The sequence below is a fragment of the Corvus brachyrhynchos genome, unplaced genomic scaffold (assembly GCF_000691975.1).
Source record: "Corvus brachyrhynchos isolate BGI_N302 unplaced genomic scaffold, ASM69197v1 scaffold162, whole genome shotgun sequence".
In the NCBI taxonomy this organism is placed as follows: Eukaryota; Metazoa; Chordata; class Aves; order Passeriformes; family Corvidae; genus Corvus; species Corvus brachyrhynchos.
Window position 1 is genome coordinate 1876021 of NW_008236696.1, and position 22395 is coordinate 1898415.

Here is a 22395-nt window from a genome sequence, read left to right on the forward strand (position 1 = left end):
GAAAGAAGAGCTGTGATGGTGATTAAAGGAGGCTGAGTTGAGTTTTTCATAGGGTTAATGCTTTCCAAATTGGAGGCTATAAGATTGAAAGTGAAGGGCACACTCCTTGTTGAGGGAACGTGGTGGAGTGATCCTAATACAGAATCTCATTAAAGCAACTGTCAGGATTCCTCTATTTTACCATCACCTCCCCTATTCTATAAGAGTCAGCTGTCGTTTGGAGTGAGCATACTGCCAAAGAGGCATTTACAAATAAATGAAAAATGTCACATTTGATTTTGCTGCTTTCAGAGGACTCCGTGTCAGCTTTGTCACAAACCCTTTGTTATTCTCTCTTTCAGATCTCGTCTGGACTTTGGAAATAACTTTGGTTCTTGGATTCCTTCTGTTGTCCCGGGGTAAGATCCCTGGATTATGACTTTTTATTAACATTTGTGCAACAGTTAAATAACACTGACTTTTCAGTGCCTATGAAGGATGAAATGCTAGAAGTTCTTACCAATTACCTTATGAGTGTGTATAGAAGCTGCATAATACAATCCACGCTTGAGAATACCACTAAAAACCAGATTTATTTCGTAGTTTCTCCTATAGAAGTATTTGCACATTATGGTAATTACTATGCAAAATGTTGTGTGCTGTTCTAGTAGCCACATAAAATATAAATAGCTATGTGGTTTTATTTGTTTCTAAAGAATATGTACTTCTAAGTTGATAGTGTTCTTTTTTCCCATATTTATAATTTCTCACTCTTCCACTGTATTTTAGATGGTTATAGTGCATTTTGCTGCTTGTAAGCATATCAAAAGGTAAGTTGTTTTTCTTACGTATTTGCTGGCTCTGTAAGTGAACTTAATGTGCAATATCAGTCTACTCCTTTTAATGCAAAAGCATTACCATAAGATTGGATATCTGTCGAAATGTCATTACAAGAAATAGTTGAGATGGTTTAGATACGAAGTATCTAAACTACAATCGCATCTAACAAAACTGGCGTAGTTGTTTTTTTCTTCAGTTTTTGAGATTGCAATCAAAAATACAGTGTTTTACTAAAACTGCTGTGAAAGAAACTTCATTAACATCCAGAGAAATACCTGTGATCCTTTAAATAGGAGTTGAAGATTTTTGAAGACAGACCTAGTGCTACATTTAAGAGTAATTTTCATTCTTGCATTTTCTGTGATGTCCAGGAAGTGTAACCTGCAAATAGTAATAGGACAAGAGATTACTACTTTCCACTAACTTCAACAAATAAACTCACACCATATAGAAAGAATTGGTTCCTGATGGTTTTGTATTTCTGAAGGGATTCTTCAATAATGATTCACATGCGTTTTGCAATCTGGCAAACAGCCAAAAATCCCTTATTCAATGCATGTTTTTTCATAGCATATTTAAAAAAAAAAACTTGCTGCATTTTATCACTATTGCTATTATCAGATTTTTAAAAAAACAAGAGAACTGAAGAAAATCACTTTGGTGTTGCTTCTGCACTCTGGAGACTCCTAGGAAAGTGGGGAAGAATTGGACTTTGTAAGGGAATCAGGAACAATTTACGGTGTCACTTGCCCTATGCACAAGTTTTGCTTCTATTCCTCTTTCAGCTGGGATTTTAATGGAGCTTGATGAGCTCTACTTTAGCACTGCCGAAATTTGCTTTCATTGGTGAATGCATATTTGTCAGCTGTTTATGCATTTTTAATACATTGTATTTCATGTCTGGTTTTTGCTGTTCTGATATACCTTTTGCTTAATTAGTATGAAATGTGTTGAATTTGTTCTAAAAGAAAATTTAAATTGAATATTTGAAATAACTGTTGTTTCCTGACAGCTCAGCCTTTTTATTTTTCTTCTTTTAACTAGAAATCAAAACTTGTTAACTAGAACTTCCAAAGAGCACCCTTAATTTGTACTTTGGACAGTGTTGTTTACATGGTAGTACAAAGTTTGTGACAAAGCTCTGTGTAGCAGTCTCTGATACTGTGTTTGCAGCAGTGGGCTGCCCAGCCTTGCTGTTCTTCTTTTGTATTAGAAGAGTAAAAAAAAAAAAAATCTAAGATGTGAATCTGTAAAGACAGAAAATTAATTCTGGCAGTGTGGAAGATGATGACATAGTTTCAAGGAATGAACCAGACAGTTCAAGGCTGTTATATTTGTGTAATTAATTAATATTACTGTAAACAGAGATGGAAGGAAGTAAAACTGGGAGGAAAATAAAGAAGTCATCATTGTCAGTGCTGTTCATTCCCCAAACTCTGCCCTCCTGTTTGGCTTATACAGTAAATTGCTTTGAGGTAACTCTAAATGGAAATCTGTAGCACTTCACATCTAAATGGGGCATGCACTTAGTGGTAAAGCAGTGCTGCAAAGGCCAATCCAGAATTCTCCCAAAATGCCTTGGAACAAAAATATGTTTAAATATGACTTAGCAGATTTGCAGAAGCTTAGACTTTCACTCACCAAATTTTCAGTCAAGCACATTTGATCGTGTTACTGATGTTGATGTGTCCCAGCTTCTACAGAGCTGAGCATACTCTGATCCATGGTTGTGCAGATGTAAATATCTGTATCCCAGCTGTTGGCATATATGGGAATTAATTCCATATATTAGTCTGAATCATGAGATTGCTCTCAAGTGCTGGGTGTCCCTACAAGCAGTGGATGAAATATCATGGCTGACAACATTGCCATGAGTTAGAAAATAACTTTAGTGGGAGATTGTCTGAGATCTCCACCCAGCAAATAGCAAAGACAGATTAACAAAATGAAACAGAAACACGTGAACACCACCACTGTGCTGCTTATTCAGTTCAGTGCAGAACTTGAAGGCTGGGAATGAGCCTAGGAAGAGCTAATTTGACTTAGCTGTTCTTGCCAACAGTTGTTTAGCTCCTGGACCCAGAATATTCTTTCACCCTATTTCCATACACAAATGTCTCTCTTCCTTTTTAATTTAAAAAAGGTGCTGTATTTCTAAGTCATGGGGATGCTGGTCTCATTTTAGCAGGATAAATCATAGACCCTTCCTAGTGCCCAAATACACGACTTGTCATGGAATAAGACACCTTTTCTGTGTATGAAGAAAAAATAATTGACAGAGGAGAGGGTGGGGGAAGTAAGGGATGATAACCTGGTCAAGTAGGAAAAGATAAGGTTTAGAGGGGTTATAATTAATAAGTTTGTCAATTAAGTTATTACAATTTCATCTTAGAAGATGCACTTTAAAATCCTGAGGATCATTCCTAGTTGAAATCAGTCCAGTTTTTAGCACCTCTTCTGATTTGCACCGTGTTATTTCTTAAATTCCATATTATTCCATTGAATTCAGAGAGGTCACTCATGGAATAAGGAAATTGTTCCTCACCTCTTTGTTTCTGAGGTTCTGCTCTGTGCTGCTGCCCCCTCTTAGCTGTTACAAAACACTGTTATTTTTGAAGTGTCCTCTGAAGTGTTTTGCGTTTTGGCTTTGTAAATTGCAAGTGATGTAATAGAACTCACAGCAGAAAGGACATGTGGAGAAGACAATGCTAACAAACAATTTGCAGCTCCTCATTGCCATGGCTGAATGACTTGGTTTTAGGTAATTTGCTATTCAAACAGGAATAATGAGGTAAAATGTGTTTTACTCATTTTCATTGTGGCACAATGGTCAAGCCTGAACCACTTAATTTGAGGGGGTTGGACAGGGCAACAAAAATTGCTAATCATGTGCTTAATTGATCATTCTCCCACGACTGCCTCTAGCTGTTGTGTGGTAACGATGGTCTGAGAGAGTAACCATCAGAAAATTGCTGAGACCATACAGGAACATACGAGGAGTGGCTTAATGGTGAAGTGGTTTAATTGCTGCCAACTCAGCAGAGCAAAGGCAGGGGCCAAAACTCATGTGCTGAACCCTAGAAACCTGAGTTTTTGGTCAAAACCTGACTTGAAATGCATGTGGTGTGATTGTCTCTGCATAGTCTATTTGGAGGGGCAGGGAAGTGTCTTTGACTACATTTCCCGGGGTTGTTATTTTAGCATGAGCATCTTGGGAATGTTTTCAGCACAGAAAAGCATTAGCAGGACCTAATGCATTTTGAGCTTTGTCTATGAAATTGTAGTATTTTTTTTAAGCAACAAATAATGATAATTACAGCTGGGGTTGGTAGTTTATTTTTTTTTTAACATTTCCTAGAACAAAAGTGTTTGAAATCCCATTCAGAATTGGTTTTCAAGTTCATATGCCTGCATATAGATTGGAATTACTGTAAGAAAGATCAATGAATTGCCATTCTGGTAATAGTATTGGCTGTATTTGATAAGTATGTCCTTGGGCTTTTCTCAGAATTACAGCTAAATTTATGAGTGCCGAATACAATTCCTGTGAGTCTTCTGTAGCTGTAGAAACACGTTGTGCAAACTTGTCACCAATAACAGTGGTCTCCAGTAGAGCAATGGTTTTGTACAATGTCTTCATATAAAAGAAACAAATACAGCCTTCCATCCCCCACCATCTGTTGTTAGGAGTATTCCCTTATTTTCTACTGTTTTGGGGAAGAATTTGGCTTAATGTTCTTGAATTAAGTATAATAATTAAGATTTTTAACATTTGTAAAAGCTTGACTTGCATGTAGGAGGTAGATTGTGACAGCCTCACATGCCATACTAAAATGATACATAAGTAGAGCAATGTTTTCATCAACAGAAATGTGTTGCTGTTCAAAGTTGATTCTCTCTGTAGGGTGCCATAAAGTAATTAGAAGACTATAATATAATCCTTCAGTATTGCATTAATTCCTTAGAGGGATGAATTAATCTTTTCTGACTGCAGTAGTGCATGAGTGGCCATGGAAATGCCACTGAACTATAAAATCATCTGTAAAACAAAGAATAGTTTTTCTAGACCAGCATGTTTATTTTACAAAACTCATAAAAGGCTCATGCTTTTAGTGATTTTTGCTTGTAGCAAACTGGAAGTGAAAGTATTTATCTTAAAATTAAAAATTGACATGGAATGCTGTGTTTGCCTTAAAGAAAACTGCATGTGAGGTATTTGTCTTCTGTGAGGACTTAAGACTCTTAGAAGGTCTGTGCCAACACAAGAAGAATCTCTTGTTACAGATGATGGATTTTTGCAGCTGGTGTAAACTCATCCAGCAATGGCTGCATACTGTAAATTTAAAGGATGAGAATTTTGAGCACTTTTCTTTTTCCCAGCAGTGGGTGGAGAGCTGGGTTTGTATAGTGAGACAGTGTTGCAAATCAGCCTTGATTGGGCTTTTCTTGGATTTTTATTTTTGTTAACTGCCCAATGCTCTAAGCATGAGTTTGTAATAGAGGTTTGTGTTGTCTGGAAGGGGAGGGACACTGGCAATGCACTTCTCAGATGGAGGAAGACTGGAATTACTCAATGGGTGTGATCAGAAATGATTCTCTGGGCAACCCCTATGAGCTGAAATGTTCCCCTGCTTAAAGCAGGAATTCCAAAATCCGCAAGGACATTATTTTACTGTCATTTTATAATTCTTCTATAGAACATCTTTTTGATTGTGCTGTGAAGTGTGTTGCAATTGAGAGGTTCTTTCCAGCCCACCAGACTTGGGTGTTTCTGCTGTGTTTCAGTTTGTACTCAGCATTAATCCTTCCTGTACTTAACGTTTTCAGCTGCAGTGGTGGAAGGGCCCTTGCTGCCATATCCCAAAATAAAGCCCTTTTCTTGGAGAAACCGGGCATTGAGGTCTAGTTCACTCTGGTGCAGGCTTTGGGAATGTGCAGCAAAAGTTCAGAAGTCTAATTAAGGAAGCATTGAATTTAAGGCCTGCCTTGACTGTTTCACTCAGGTGAATAATTCCGTGCTTTTGCAGAGGCTGCATGCCTTAGCACAAAGAAAGGCATGAGTGGTTCCATATGTGCAGGTTAGGACTAACAACTCTCTTGTATGACACGTACATAAGCAAGCCTTAGGTTTCAAGCAAAGGAGCATAATCACTATTTGTTAGTTGCTAAATATCTAAATGCATATTTATTGTGCAAAACCAAATTTTCAGCCAAGGTATAGATCGGTATTTCTCACATGACTATTGAAAAATTAAAGAAAATATGGAAGCTGAAATAGGTGCTTAACACCTTGCTGTAGTTCAGGGCACAGGTGCGATATTTAGCATCCTCATGGTATTCTTCGTATACTTAATAATTCTTTAAGACTATGCTGTTCTAATTATAGCACATCCGAGTTCAAAAAGAGTGTTTCATACAGCCTTAAGGCCTGTGAAGGAGATAATCTTCCTGGGAGTTCTGACATTTGTTTTAATGGAAGCAGGATCAAGCGCAAATGCTAGGCTGGAGTGACATTTAAAGATGATCGCAATACTGGTCAGTGATCAGGAAATCGAGCTGTTCCAGCTGTTAACTTAAGAGACCCCTTTATGTACCATACTGTCAATTGCAAGGATTTTTTAAATATTTTTCTTAGAAAGAGTATGACTCTCCCTCTATGAATGAATAAACCATCCCTATCCCGGTGATGTGGTTGACAAGGCTCTGATGCATTTCAGCAACATTATGAATCTTACCTGCTGGAGGTGGAGTTTATATGCATGGATACAGAACTGCTCAAAGCAAAATGTTTCACCATCCTCGGATGAACACTTTCGGTGCTCCAAGGCGTCTCAGTGCGTTAGGGAAGAGAGCTCATCTCCACAGAGATAAATGTTTTACAATGGTTTTACTTTCACCAAAAGCTGAAGCCATAACCAAGAAATGGAACAATTTTTGATTGAAAAAATCATCCCAGCTCCCCTCCCTGAACAAAACACTAGCACAACAAATTTATTGTAATTAAAGTAATAGAGGTTTCGGCTTCAACAAGGAGACTGTCCAATATGTGAGGCTTGCAGAAAATGGAAGTGGGGAGCGTCAGCTTTCAGGGCAGTGTTTAGAGACAGGGTTGAGGGCTTTGAAGGTAGGCAGATCCAGCTTTTTGAGAGGCTTCTCTCTGAGGGTTAGGTATTCCTGTTGTTTTCACCTTGGCTCCTCTGGATCTGTGTAATATTCATTACAAGCTGTGTATTGACAGTTATTTTTACAAAGTATGACTTTTTTTGCATAACTACCCTTTAGCCTAGGTAGAACTATCACTGGTTAATCAACAGCTATATGGTGATTATCATTCAGAAAACAATAGATTGTGTTTTGGAAATATAATTTCATGAGCACAGTTTACCTCATGTGAAGGACAATTTCATTGGTGAATCACTGTAGAACTTTTCTTTTAAAGGGTAAGTTTGACACTTCTCCACATTCCGTCACTTACAAATGTGTCAAAAAAACCAAAATGTCCTATATCTTCCCTCCCCCCCCCCCCCTTTACAGTGAAAGCAGTAAACACCTTCCATTCCTTTTTGGACCTCCTAAATTAATTTTTTTTTTTTTTAATTTTCTGTATCTATGCTCACATCTTCATTTATCCATTAGTTGTCTTCCTCGTAACCCACAGAAAAATCTGTCTCACAGGTACATGTTGAGACATGAGTAGGAGTAAAAGGCTGGGGCAGAACTGAAGCCTCTGGCAGACACAGCAGCTGACAGGGGATGTGGTGCTTTGCATTTTAGTTTTGAATAGTTTGGTGTTTCTGCAATGTTTGTAGGAATGCATTTGCAATAAGAAGTGAGAGCATCTTGTTTGATGGCTTTTATAGTGATATTAGTTCCTTCAACCCAATAGAAGCAGCCTGACACCTTTCTTTTTCCTGTTGTTTTTCATTTGGATTTTTCCTATACTGAATGGATATATTCAGAATCAGCTGAAGCTTGACAAATGCAGCTGTGAAGACTTGTCTTCAAGCTATACTGCAGATTTTTCTCTTGCCTTTCTTTGCTCCAAGAAATATCTGTTCAACTGTTTTTATAGTATTTTTATGATAGGCATTTCAGATACCTACTGCTGGATAAATAAAACTGCCTTCCTAGCTTAAGGAGCCAGGGATGTTTTTTCATTTGTTTCTCAAAATCTGTTGCAGTGCAAAATGTAGTTGGATGTCATAGTAAAGAAGATGGCCTGGCATGGAAATGAGAACATAATTAAAATTATTTTTACTGTTCTCAGGATTTGGAACAAACTGTTGCTTAAACCTTTTTCTTAGAGGTATTACACCTAACAAGCTCTCTTGAGAGAGATGGGGGTAGAGCAGCAAAGCTATCAACAAAAATACGGAACGGCTGCGTTCCCTGGGGTTTGCTTAAATTCGAACGTGGATAGGAGCTGTGAAGAAATATAATGCAATCTGGTAAAGAAACTGCAGTATAACTCCAGTGGCCTCAGACACAGTAATGTACCAGTGTAAAGACCTCGTATTAACCTGAAAAATAGGTAACGACATAAAACACTCTAAAGTTGCTTAGTGTACATTTGTCCTTGATGCATCGTCTTCAGTGTCTTGTGGTGTGGAGATCAATTTGTGCTGTAAACTCTGTGGAATGTAAATCAGGTCTTTTTACCTGCTGTGGAGAAGGCCCTGTGAACCTTTTCTGGGCTGCCTGTGTTAGAGTAGGACATGCTAAGTTCAAGATGACTGCTGAGCTAAAGCAGCAGTCAGATGGAGTTAAATGAAGACGTTCTTGGTCTTCATTTAATGGCAGGTTGAGGTTTACTAAGCCACTGAAGCCACTTGTCATGTGAGATTTTCTGTCCTTGCCCACGTGAATGTACCTGATGGAGGCATAGCATTGGTTGTCTAGGATTTGAAGCAAAGGAAGGGGAAAACAGTAATTCTTGAGGAGTGTTTCAAATGTTTCCTTTTTTTTTTTTTGATAATCTGGAATGCCTGTTAATCCATGCAATATTTGTTTTATTGTAGTCCTTTCTCAGAATTTGTGAATGCCTTCCATACAGAATCAGCAGTAATGATTTTGCAGAGCCACAGACCTTCTCTTTTTACTTCTGAAATTCTGATTGAGAAGTAGCAGTTCTTTTGTTTGTTGTTTTGAGGAGGAGCTTGGTACAGGGTTCATAGTGAAAAGTGTGCTTGAATTTGAGCAAATCAATGCTTTCCAAGTCTGACAAAGATTTTTTTGATAAAATCCCATTGAATTGCAGTCTCCACTGTCCTCCATTCACACACATTTGAAAATCTGGGCTCAGGTTTTTGGTGTCTGACATACTGGACAATTATGAGAACTGGAACTTGCAAGAGTAGATCTGCATTTTACATAAGGGTCCCTGAAGTCTTGGAGCCTACAGTTCAATCTGAACATAAAAATTCCTTCAGAAAACTGGTTGAGTTTTGTCATTATTGTTAAGGATTTATTATAATTTAACTTTTTTTTAAGTGTTAAGAAACATGTTCTTGTACCTTCTAATCTTGTTGGTATTTTCCTTGGAGAAGAGATGGTTGGATGTGAGTGGGGTTACAGTACATGCCCCACTGACATTCTGCTCACGTTGTTTGGTGAGCACGTACCTGCAGCAGGGATCCTACTACAAACAATTCTGTCTTGTCAGAAAAGGTGTATCTACAACTTGGCTTGAAATGTCTCTGTGGTTCAGGGCCCCAAGCTGGTGAGGGATGTGCTCTGTTAGTCTGTGCATGTGTGAGTGCAAGAATGGGTTGCTGCCAGCTTGTTTTGCTCTGTTAAATATTAAAGATCAGATGTGCCTTTTAAAAATAGTGGGTTATTAGGCTTGGCTCAAGAAATTAAAACCAAAGCGTTACAAAGCTGTCTTAACAGTACTGTTACCTCCTTGAAAATAGGATTTCATAATTACCTAATGTGTGTGTGCCTGTGACAATAATCTGTTAATAATGTTTGTTTAAAAAGAAACAAAAATGCACACAGGTCAACCTTAATGAAACAGTTTTAACATCTGAGTAAAATACAGAGAACAATGAGTATCAAGTGTACTCCTAAGGCTGTTGGTTTCTCCCTGTGTCTCCTGTTTAAAAGGAAGTAAACCAGGCTCAATAGCACCATTAGTGGGGACAGAATGCTGAAAGAGCCCTCTGGCATTCAGCAGTCCAGGTAGGCACAGTCAGCTGGTAACTCCCAAGCTGCAGCCTAAATCTGCAGCTGTTGTATTGCACCACCTAAAATACAGGTGGTGTGAAAGATGAGAAATTTGGATCAGATTTCATATGGTGCCTTTTCATTCCTCCTCTAATGGAAAACTGGATAACTTAATTTATTGTCTTGTTCCTTTGTAAGGAAAACTGTTGCCTGAGTGACAAGAAGCAACTGCTAGAAATATGGATGACTTTATTGAGGAGGGCATGTATGTATGCACAGGAGTATTTTTCATGTTCCTGTAGGAAAAAAAACCAAACCCTTCTTTTCTTTACAGGTGAGTCTAGGATGATGAATTTAGAAAAGAAATAATCTGGTTTCAGTATTACATACTGGAACAATGAAGCTTTATAGTCCATTGGTTTTGCCTGTAAGACTCCTATGCTTATCATGACTATATTAAAATGTCATTAATGTCATTAGTGTATTTAGTAACTACTCTTCTATGATCCATTAGTTATAAGGGATAAAATTAGATGTATTTGGAATTTATATTCTGAATTCTAAAAGACTTGACTTTTTTTCAAATAACTGTGTGTAAGCCTCATTTGATAATGTTAACAAAATTCACGATTCCCTTGTCTTAAAATATTAGGATCAGTAAAGTTCAATGTATATTTGATTGTAAGGATTTTATTTCAGAACAACCCCCTTTGTTGGTGCAATATTGCATTAGTGTGCTGTGTTGAACAATTTAATCTGAACTTCCCTCTTGCAGAGAGGATACAGCCAGAAGTTTCTTTCTCACTTTTTCTGTTGTCTTTCATTAGTATTAGGGGGATTAAATTGATGTTACAGTTTGTGGTAATTGGATCAGAATCAGGTTAGTTTATGATTTATTTCTAAGTTTTGTTTGGCTTGATTTTTTTGTTTTTGTGGTTTGACTGAAGCTTGAAAAAGTCATCTCGATAGAAGGTACAGGAAGATATGACAGAAAACGTGAAATTTTGTGTCAAAGCTCTTGTGTCTCTGAACAAGTTCAGTAGAAAGAAGTGAAGTGTAGAGGCAAACTGTTACTTAATAGTATATCTTGCATCTTAAGCATTTCAAATTAAATGGCTTTTTCATCTTTCACAAAAATCCAGATAGCAAATATGCTGATATTACTGCTCTGAGTGTTAATTAACTTACGGTTTTAATGTGGAGGGGGTTTGTTTGTTTGAATGAAGCTGTTGCTTTATTTGGTGTTGCTTTCCAGTGACAAAGCTCTTGGAGGTTTCTGTGGGAGATGCAGCTGGCCTGTGATGAACCTGATGAGTCTGTGGGTACTGTGCTGCAGAAAGGTGGCCTGATGGTCAGTGCCCTGCACACTGCACAAACTGGGGTTTTCTGTGGGCACACTTGATTCTGCCAACTGCATCTTTCTGGTTTCACTGGAAGTGTTACTCTGGATGCTTTCCTCTAGCAGGTTTCCTCTTTTTCTCACAATCAGCACATTTGGGTTTTTTTCCACTACACTTTCATATCCCTCGTGTTTCTAATTAACATTTCAAAATCGCTGCCTGTCCTTCATTCTGCATAATCTGTGCTTCTTTGCATTCCAGTAGCACACCTGTACTGCAAATGCAATACCAATTAATACTCTTTTTGGTAGTTTAAAGTAAATAGTGTCCGTGTATGGGTTTATTCTCAAGCCATAATATATTCAGTATTTTTTATCTGACAGGCCTTGAGTTCTAAGAGCTGGATTTAGCAGAAGTTTTAAACTCTGTTTAGGGCTGAGTAAGCAGATATCTTTTTCTAATCAGTTAAACACACCATGCTTCTTTATAGCTCTCTACAGGAGTAAAGAATTAAAAAAGTTAACCAGTGAATAAATATCTCAAAAAATATCTTTTTCCTTGAAATGTGCTTCACCTAGAAAAACATTCTTAATTTGCAGATCTCCTGTTTGCTCTTAGGTTACCAAACCGTATGTGAATACAGATTTCAAAAGCAGAGTTTAAATTGCTGAAAATACTTCGCTGCCTTTTGCTTTCAGTTTTACTGTACTGCTTTTTTTCCTCTTAAACTTGATCATCTAAAATAATTGCAGTAATGAAGTAAGGGATAAGGTAAAGGCAAATTATAGCTAAATGCTTTAAAATAATAAAAGCTTTATGGCTTGAAATTTGCTTTTGAAGTTTTCGGGGCCATCTAATTTCCTCAAGAAAATGTTTATGCAGTGTATATTCACCCTTATTTAAAAAAAAAAAAATCTGAAGTCATTAGGCTAACAGCAGTAAAATAAAGGACATCTTTTCAGGTCAGTTCTTTTGCCTGTTTTTCAAGGACTTCCTTTGAATGTTAACTTAGGTTTTCTGATCCAAGAAAGATTTTTGGCAATATGATTTAAGTATTGTCTTCTTGCTCTCATGCTTGGTTAGATCATCTCTGACCGTGAGGAAGAAGATGAGAATTTACAGAGAGATGTGGCTTTCCCTGAGAGCCATGAAACAGGGAATTGTCCAAAGCTGCTGTACTGGAAGTTAATGATCAGATCCCTGTAAGTAATTCTCACTATATGAGGGCAATGTCACTTGGTTCCAAAACCTGGTAGGTCTTTAAGCACTTCTTGTGTCCCAGCTGTGTGGTCGTGTGACGTAAGTACGGTGTCTGTAGTTTTGTTTCAGAACATGCAACTGATTTTGTAACTCCAGATAAACCCCCAAATCCTTGCACTTGGAATTTTACAAATGTATCAGTGTTTTTTTTCTTTTTTTAAGAAAAAAAAAAAGTTTTTCAATATATACTGTAGCTGATCTCTGAAAAATGTACTTCATAGTCCCCCCCACATGGAAATTCTTCACAAGACTCTTGAAATGCGTCGTCTTTGTTATCACTCAAAAGTGATGCATGAGATGCAATGTTACGACTTGATAAACTTAAGCACAGAATTATTGAACTGCTAAGGATAATCTCCCAGTAAATATTTGGCATTGAGTAGTATTCAACACTTGTTGCTTTTGCTGCACGTTATTTCTTTGTGGATAATTTAGCCAGTTTCCAGAACTTCTTTGATAGCTGTGTCTTGCTGAGTTTCCTTTTGCATGGAAGAAAATTTGGGGCCATTATTTGGCCTCAGAACTGACATGAAGTAATGATTGTCTTTTGAAATTGAGAGGATTTACCACATACTTGAACCTTAGGGATAAGTTGGAAATTCAACCTATGCACCAAGTGTATGGAATAAATGAGTTCACTAGTTTTGTGACTCCGAAGGTCACAGCTATAGACAGAGAGATCCAAACCAGTAATTAACCAATTTATAGTTTGTTGTTGGTTTGAATATTTAAATCAAGGTTGTGTATCACTGGAAGAGTTGTGATCTAGCTCAGCCAGATGAATGTGGGCTCAATGCAGAAATTGCTGAGTTAAATTCTTTGGCCTGTGCAGTGTACAACGTCAGTCTGGGTGATCACAGTTGCCCTCTAAAAATGCTGGTTGTCAAAAATGAAGAAGGATGTATTTGAAAAAGCATGAAATGGGTTGTTAGGAATGAAATGTCAATAGATTAACATGGAATAAGCAGATAAGTGTCAATTTATGCAATTAGACTGGATGGATAAAATTAATGTGTTTAGAAAAACTGATGAAAAAAATTGCTGTTTTCGTGTAAGCATGAAAGTAACATTGGTTTATCTTATTGAACCAAAAAAAAAGAAAACTTTTTAAACTTTAACACATACATTAAGTTGACTGTTGCAGCCCTGTGAGATTTGCAGAACTGGTGGACTGTCTCTGCCCTTAGATACATATTTAATATACAAAACAGGACTCCATAGATAAAGTTTTTGTTTGCACTCCAGCGTCCTTAAAGAATTTGGTTGCCTGGGGAAGAGGAGAATTGATGGGATAGGAAAAGGAAGGTTAAGGAATGGGAAAAAAGGCTCCCCAACACCACAAAGCCTGAATGTGCCTGTGTACACACCTGCACTTGGTTTGTTTTATACATTGTTGCACCTGAGTGGAGTCAAATGGCAATAACAGGAGCTTTTATTTTGGCTGTTTATTTTCTGGAGAGTTTCAAATACCTGTGAATTCAGAACTTATGTGGTAATCAGCCTTAGCTAAGGAAAACGTAATTGGATCCTCGGCAATATTATACGAGTTACACAAGAAATGCTGAAATCAAGCAAATTTTCAGTTTCTCAATTGTCTTGATCGGGAAAAAATAATTTCAAGTAAATGTAAATGCAAATGCCTTTAAATCAAATGGATATTCTTTAACATGGGGCTTATTTGTCTTACTTTCTGGATGCTTTTCCTTTTCCCCTTGTTGATACCTAGAGGAGAAAGGTATTACTTGTCAGATAGGACATCACTTCTCCCTCAGAATATCCATACAAAGAACAGGGAGTGACTTAGGAAAATGTAATTTTGTGCATTGGTTAGTAACTCTGAATAATGGAGTTTAACTTGGGAGTTTAGATGATGTTTTAAGAATATTTTAACTTTTTAATTAATGGCACAGTTCTACTGTTTGGCTTACAAGCTGCTGGTCTTTGTCCTGGTCCTTTCCATGGAGCGCCATGTGGGAAGCAGCCATCTCCTCAAAAACAAGCTTACAGAGGTAATGCATTGATTTGTATAGGAGATTTATTGGGTTGCCTGTCGTGAGCCCTGATCCCCTTAAAATACATCAGAATTTAATGATGACTCTTCGCATACCTGGAAGTATTTAAACAGAGGCCCGCATGAAGATTGAACAGAGTAAAGCAAATTGAATTTGGTTTAAGAATTCATCCCATTTTGTCCTACATATCTAATTCATTTTTCTCAAATGCTGTTCATATTGTGTTGCATATTAATTGCATATTCTATGTTCTTTATTTGTAATATACCACTGATAATACCAGAAAATTAAATTTTTAATTCCCAATGATACCTTAATTTAATGTTCCAGTTACTTCTCTTCCTTAACTAATCTTCTGTCCTCTGAACAAATTTGATTAAAATCATTACATGTATTAAGAAGAAATGGGCTAAAATGTATCACTTTGGTCCCACAGGGTATTAAAAATTCCCTTCTAAAGCATTCCTTTCTTTTGGTGGATGGCAGATTTTAGGCAAGGAAATGGCTGATTAAAGCTCAAAAATCACTAGGATATTTAAAAGTGGAAGAAATTACTTGCTTTAGTTACTGCTTTCTCGTTTTACAGGTAAGCCATTCCTCCATTCTCTTGTCTCCTGATGCCCTAGTAATTACGAATTTGTGAGATTTGGGATAGGATGTGGGATGTAGGAGGAGTGATTTCAGACTCTTATATTTCCTAGTGCTGTTTGCTGGGGGACCTTGCAGGCAAGTGCTGAGGAAAACTCATGCTGAGCTCTCTTCCCTTCTGTGCTGGGCTGAGCAGAGTCAGAGTCAGATCTTTAGGGTGGGATAATGCAGCCATTGGGCTTTTGTGTTTGTACAAGACAAAAATCTGCAGTTGGTGTTTACATTAAAATGTCTTGTAATTTGGAACTTCATGCTGATTTTGTAACTTTGGTTTGGATTAAAGTGTTAGTGGTTTAACCTTCTTAGTTTTCTATTGAATTATGTGATTATCTTGGCCCATTTGATGTTATGCATGTCTACGTAATTAGGATGTTGTAATCTTCTTCTTTCTTGGTCTCTGATACTGAGTTAATGATACCTCCTTAGGAAGTCTGATACAACACTGTTAACTGGTTGGGTAGGGAGGAGTTCACTTATCAGTGAATAGAATTTAAGCATAGGTCCTTTTCCAAACCAGAATTATAAAGAAATGCTTTTGAAATACTGCATTTATTTTTATGGTTGTCCCTCTCAGTTCTCATTGTATGGCTGATTAACTGCATTCAAAACACGATTTGCTGCCTGTATAGTGACAGAACTTTTTTGAAAGTGTGAGGTAATGAAATTTAATGCTGTCTGTGCTGGCTTTTTTAGGTCCTTTGAGCACCCATTAAGTAGGTTAGCTGCTCACTTGTAAAGCTCTTTCAGCTGTGAATTAGAAAGCATCCGCCTTTACTGTATGCACTGTAGTCTCATAGTCATTCTAATTTTCTCATATTTATTTCTAATTTTATCTCCTTCTGCTCCCTGGGCCTTAATTCTGCAGATTCACGATATTAATTTTGTGATGCCACAGCTTAGTACATCTTCCACTATCCCAGGTTGCTCCAAGCCCTGTCGAATCTGGCCTTGGATGCTTTTGGGGATGGGGCAGCCACAGCTTCTCTGGGCAACCTGTGCCAGGGCCTCCCCACCCTCACAGAAAAGAATTTTTTCCTGATCTAAACCTACTTGCTTTCAATTTGAAGAAGAAATATTGCAAACTAATAGCATTTCTAGGTACTTCATTATCTTCCCTATCAGACAATGAATTGACTGCAATGTTCCTTAATAATTACAGATTTATAGCCTACTTCTATGCATTCTGAAAAACACTCCTTGACACTCTATGCTTTCATAATACAAGCTTCGACATTTTTTGGTAAAATCAAGAGTACTTGGCTTAGTCTAGTGTAGGCCCCTGTTTTTACAAGGTGTTATACAAACAGAGGAGAAATTCCATCATGCATAGAGCTGAATTTATAAGTACACCAGGCAGGCACAGGGACTGAACAGGAGCACAGAGGATACAGACCCACCTACGTTCTTCTGGCAGGCCCTTGAAAAACCCCAGATGTCTGAATGGGAATTCACTGGGCAGTGATGCTGGATGTGAATTAGTGAGGCTGCTATTGCATTATGTTAACATCAGGAGGCCTTTATTGAGAACCTGATCTCTACTGTGCTTTATTGCCAAGAATCATTGCATAAAAAGATATTTGTCCAAAATAACTCGCATATTAGATTTGATAAGCTGCAGCAGGCTGATGGAACAGAAAATGATGTTGTGAAGTCTGTGGTAGTGCAATACAGCAGTAGTTAGAAATTAAATAAATTTATTTGAGGTTGCATAATAGATATTAGGACTAGATCAACACCTGTGCATCACATAGAACTGCCTGGCTTTTGTTCAAAGTAGTTTGTTTTGTAGTTTGTAGACTGATAATTTTGAACAGTTTTTATTTGAGTTTCAGGTAATTGATGAGTTTATAGTGGAATCTGGACCTTTGTGGTTATAGCTGTTCAGTGTTAATGTGGTTTTGCAGTGTAAATAAGTGAAAAAGATTGATTTATCTTCTATTATGAGGAATAGTAGAATTTTAAGGTCCCATTGCTTTGTGTAGGAGGATCCTGTATACCCTAAAGAAGCAGACTTCATACCTCCAATGCTCTGGAAAATGAGAAGTTTGGTGTGTAAACACCAGCCAGGAAAGAATTAGCTTTTTGAGGTCTTTGTTAATAAGTACACATGTGCTGAAAGATAATAAATTATTGTCTTTCTGATAGAGTTAGAAGAAATATCCAGATGGAAGCTTTTATATTGTAGGACAGGTGCATCAGGTTAGTTTTTTAGCTGGTTAATATGACATATTGATGTCATGAATTTTGCTACCTAATGACCTGGAGATTCTTCAGGGGCTTGAATTCTGTCAGAAAATATGAAGGGGAAGCCAGATTCAGCGTAATTAAGAAATAAAACACCAGGCAAAAGGAAGGATCATGTAGTTATATGGAAGAATAACATTTTAGCCACACTGCCTTGTAGAAAGGTTCCATTATGCTGTCAGTGGATTGGGGGGAAGCACATGCCTGCACTCTGGGACTGGAGTGTGGAGATGTATGGGAATCTCACCATACACCACTTGACTGGTCTCTTATCTAGTCAAGTGTGACAAATAATTCTGCGCACTTGTCAGCACTGACAGCTGAGACTTTTTGCTTAGATGCCTTGACAGTGCTTGTATTAAGCACTCAGGGCCATACACTCCATTAAGTTTTTGTAAAATGAACTGTCTGTACTTGCTGTCTGGCTGATGCTGGCAGTGCTTGGGAGCTGGAATCCTCTCCAGTGAGCCCCTTCAGCCACCTGACAGGTTGGGCTGGCATGGTTTTAGTGGAGTCTTCAGGGCACAGTATTTCCTTGGATAGACAAGGTGGGATGTTCTAAACGATGGTCAAAGTGTAATGGGGAATATAACCAAGTTACCTGAAATGAAGATAGTCAAAAAGGTTGGTTTGTGGTTTTTTTTTGGATATGCAATCAATGGCCATGTGGAGGGTGCTCTGTGGAGATGTGAGATGTGGTTTGTGTATCACTCAAATCTCCTCATGGTGTTGCTCTGTGTATCACCTACATCACACTAGCTAAGCTGGAAAATAGAGTGACTTTTAGGGTTGGGATTTTCATTTTTATTGAAGGGAAATACTGATAGAATTATAGCTATAATTTCAAAGGTAGCCATTTACAGCCAAATGGTGAATAGAATTGGAGGTTGATTATTGAACTGTCCATTAAATATATGGAAGAAATTGCAGAATGAGGTTCCCTTCCTTGATATCTCTGCTGTGTCAGGGTGCTGAGTTGTGGTTGAGCTCCTGCCTGTAGTGGGTGGTACAGCATTACAGATTCTCCAGGAATGCAATGGAATTACCTTGGTATCTGGGTATATGGGGTAGTTCGTCAGGGTCTCTCAGTGCCACTGTTGGAGACTTTTTAATTTCTGCTCACTTCCCAAAGGAGAAATATGAATAACAACTACTGTGTGGAATAGCAGAGTATAAATTTTTCAGTGATTTTTAGGAAAATTGGATTTAAAGGCATTTTCTGCATGTGTATATACAATTGTGCAAGCACACCAGTTAAATATACTAGAGAGTTTACTGACTATTACACTAAATCAGTATACTTCTAAAATCTGGGTTTGGTTTTAAAACAGCTTCCCCATACAGTGTAAATTGTAAAAACAGAAATAAGGATGTGGAAACTTAAAAAATTTAACTTGATATATGCACATATGACTTAAATCAGTATTTCTTACTCACTGCATGACGTCTGTGGTATTCTACTTGGGCATTGCAAGAATTTGAAATTAGAGCATGGTGCCTGTGAACAGAAAAGCAGGAACACAGAGGTAAAACAAAGAAGTTGGAGTTCTAATGGAAATTCTGAGTTCTTTCAATTTCGTTATAAATCTTGGTCTATCTGATTTTGCTGTGTTCATTTTTACATAATTATGTAGCTTACAGTGATATAAATATTAATGTAGGATATGATTTATCTTACTCTGTATGATACTATTGTTAGCTGTGGTTCACACAAATCAACCTTGAGGATGTGAAGACAGTCAGTGATGCACAATTTTCACTGGGAAAAAAGTTGTTTTCACAGCTTTGTTAACATAACTATAAAACTTTGTGCACCCTGTGTTAAATTTTGGCATGAAACTTCTCACCACAGGAGAATATACAACTTTTTAACACCTGATTTAACACTTTCCCCCCCACTATGCTTCAGAGGTTGAAAAATGGAACTTGGCAGACTTCCAGTATAGTATGTGGGTTAGAACATGCATTTTGGGTCATGTGCATGTCTATTTAAAATGTTGGGAGTGATGGAAACAATTTATTTGTGTGTGGAACAAACGTTCAAAAGACTGAGTCTTGGGAAAGTCTGAAAGAATAGGGAGCCACAGGCAAATAACTGGCTTAACACAAGGAAATGTGCACTGAAAAGGAGGGATTTAGCAATTGAAGATGGGATTATCACATGATGAGTTGCAGCTGGTTCGGGAGAAGGACTGACACTGAAACTAATTCTGATTCTTCAGAGCCTGCCAGAGGGTAGAGGAACAGAAGCAAAACTTCTTGGCTGAAGTTATTGATGAGTTTTGTTGCAGCCCAGGTGTGTAATCCGGATGCCCTCTGTTTGGGGGCAGGCTGTGGTTTGTTTGCAGGATGTATTCCTGCAGCTCCCAGACTGGATTTATTTATGTGCCTAGCTGCTGTCTGACGTGAGCAGCCTTTCACGGACGTGGGAGAGGCTCCAGCTCCATCCCTGTGTCCCCCAGGGGCTGCTGTGCTGCAGGGCTGGTGTGATACCAGCGTTACTGCCCGAGCTGGCACAGGCTTTGCTCTGGCTCAGTCAGGTGTGAGTTACAGATGCAGGTCCCAGTCCTGCACTGAAATCTGAGTGGGAGCAAACTCTCCCCACCCACGGCCATTTAGCCAGGGACATGAGTCACGGGATGGAATGGGAACAAAGAGGGGCTCTCTGTGGGTACCTGCCTCCTCTGCATCCCCCTGAGCCTTAATTTGTAGCCAATTATCCATTACGTGCTTCATGCCCTTCTTTTTTCATTTCTTCTTCAGCACTATCTGTTTGGATGAGTGTGGGTGTGCAAATGAGGTTTTGATCTCCTTTGCCCTCTGCAGAAGTAACTTTTGATGCCAGATTTTGTAAAATTTGGTTTTGTTCATACAGAGATACTTGCATGCCTGAGATACTGAGATATTAATATTTTCTTAACAAGCCCTGATAATGGAAATACTTGTAAATGGTACCAGCCTACATCAGTGTAATTAGAACTTGGATTAGGGGAAAAAAAATACAAACCACTTTCAAACTTAGATTTCAAACCATGAAATGAAAAGTCTTGAATTTCTTACTTTTGGCAGGGAAGGAATTTCAATAGGAGTGTAGTATTCTGATTTTGAGAACAGAGATGCTTCATTTTAAATTGGAACCAGTGCTTCCCTATTGAGTGTATAATTGGACTGTTTCAAAATATTTTTTTTTCCTATATTGTTAAATTTCACTTTTCAGGTTCAGTTTTTTATTCTTTATAGAATTATATGTATTTTTATTTTTGAAAGCAGGAGTTACATCACCTTTTTATACAGACTTACGGATGTTGATAATTTTCATCTGAAAATGGATGCTGACTATTGGAAGTCTATTAATGAGTCAAAAGTAGTTCATATTCCTAAACCATTGCTGGATTGCCAGGTGGTTTGTCATTTTTGGTAATGAAGACTGGGTGCCACTACGTGATCAGAGTCCACGTATTCAGAGCAAGGAAACCAGTGCGTGGGACTAAGTGGTGCCTGCCTCACATACGTCCTCAGAAAATACCTACCACGTCCCAAAGAAATCTTGAGAGTGCCTTAAGTTTTGGTATTTAAGAAGGAGATCATGTGTATATTGCATGAGATGCAGTTTTTTGTGCTTCTCTTATTTATTTTTTTTAACCTTCCAGGTTCATATTTCATGCAAGCATGAATCTGAGGTATGAAAATACTATATAAAATCATAGAACTCCATAAATTGGAGTACAAAGAAAAATGGCCCGTTATTGTGACAGCTACTGAAATACTGAAGAGTTGATGGCTCTTTCGCTTTGGCATAACCTCCATTTAAAAAATGAGAAAAAAAGACAATTTGTTTAACTGGGACACTTGACAGACAAGGTTGAAATTAGAGAGAAATGTGATTTTTATTTTGTCAGTCTCTGTAATGTTGTAGTCTCATAAATTAATTGTTCTTAAGTACTAATGACCTAGGAAAGGCAGATGTTGTATCCAGCTGTTAAATGTTCTTTTAATGCTTCCTTTTTTATAGAGATAGTTAATTCCAGGGTAAAGCCATTTCAGGAAAGAAATCTCTAATGTAGTCCTCAGATGACTAACAAGGGCAATGGTAGTGTGTAAAAGCAGTATGAACATCTGACACTAACTACTGATTTTGAGCCATCCCCCTATCCAGAGGTGACAGGACCTCTGTGTTTGTGTGGGGAAGGTGGAAAGGAAAGTTGGGGCTGGGGAAACCCAGAGCTTTGCTGCCTTAGACTCTCCAGCAGGAGAATTGAGCATTGTGTCCTCTGTTCCAGAAACTCGAGTTTGCTTTGAGTCCTGGGTGTGGTTTTGGGCACCACAAAATACGAAATGTACAGAGCTACCAGAGAGTGTCCAAAGGAGGCTGTGAAGAAGGCGAAGGGTCTGAAGGAGAAGCCATACCAGGAGTGGCTGAGGTCACTTGGTCTGTGCGGCCTGGAGAAAGGGAGACTGAGCTCAGCCCTTATTGGGGTCTGCAGCTTCTTCATGAGGGGAAGAGGACGGACAGACACTGATCTCTGCTCTCTGGTGACCAGACCTGAAGGAATGGCCTGAAGTTTGGGGTCTGCAGCTTCTTCATGAGGGGAAGAGGACGGACAGACACTGATCTCTGCTCTCTGGTGAGAGAGAGACCAGACCTGAAGGAATGGCCTGAAGTTGTGTCAGGGACGGTTTAGGCTGGATATTGGGAAAAGGTTTTTCACCCAGAGGGTGGTTGTGCACTGGAACAGGCTCCCCAGGGAAGTGGTCACAGCCTCAAGCCTGACAGAGCTCAAAAAGTGTTTGGACAAGGCACTCAGGCACAGGGTGGGATTGTTGGGCTGTCCTGTGCAGGGCCAGGAGTTGGACTTCAGTGATCCTTGTGGGTCCCTTCCAACTCAAGATATTCTGTGATTAACTAA

The 22395-nt window shown here is 38.3% G+C and overlaps 1 protein-coding gene across 4 annotated transcripts in view; it reads left to right on the forward strand.

The window, feature by feature from the left end:
• Nucleotides 1–333: 333 nt before the first annotated feature.
• Nucleotides 334–22395, forward strand: part of NAALADL2 (N-acetylated alpha-linked acidic dipeptidase-like 2) — a 395166-nt gene continuing 373104 nt past the window's right edge. For 2 of the 4 annotated variants that reach the window (XM_017726897.1, XM_017726895.1), the window contains exons 1-2: nt 339–398; nt 769–809. The gene's annotated coding sequence lies outside the window, so the exon portion shown is untranslated. Of the gene's footprint in view, nt 399–768; nt 810–22395 lie in introns of all 4 variants that reach the window. The other 2 variants (XM_017726896.1, XM_017726898.1) reach the window with 2 other exon arrangements.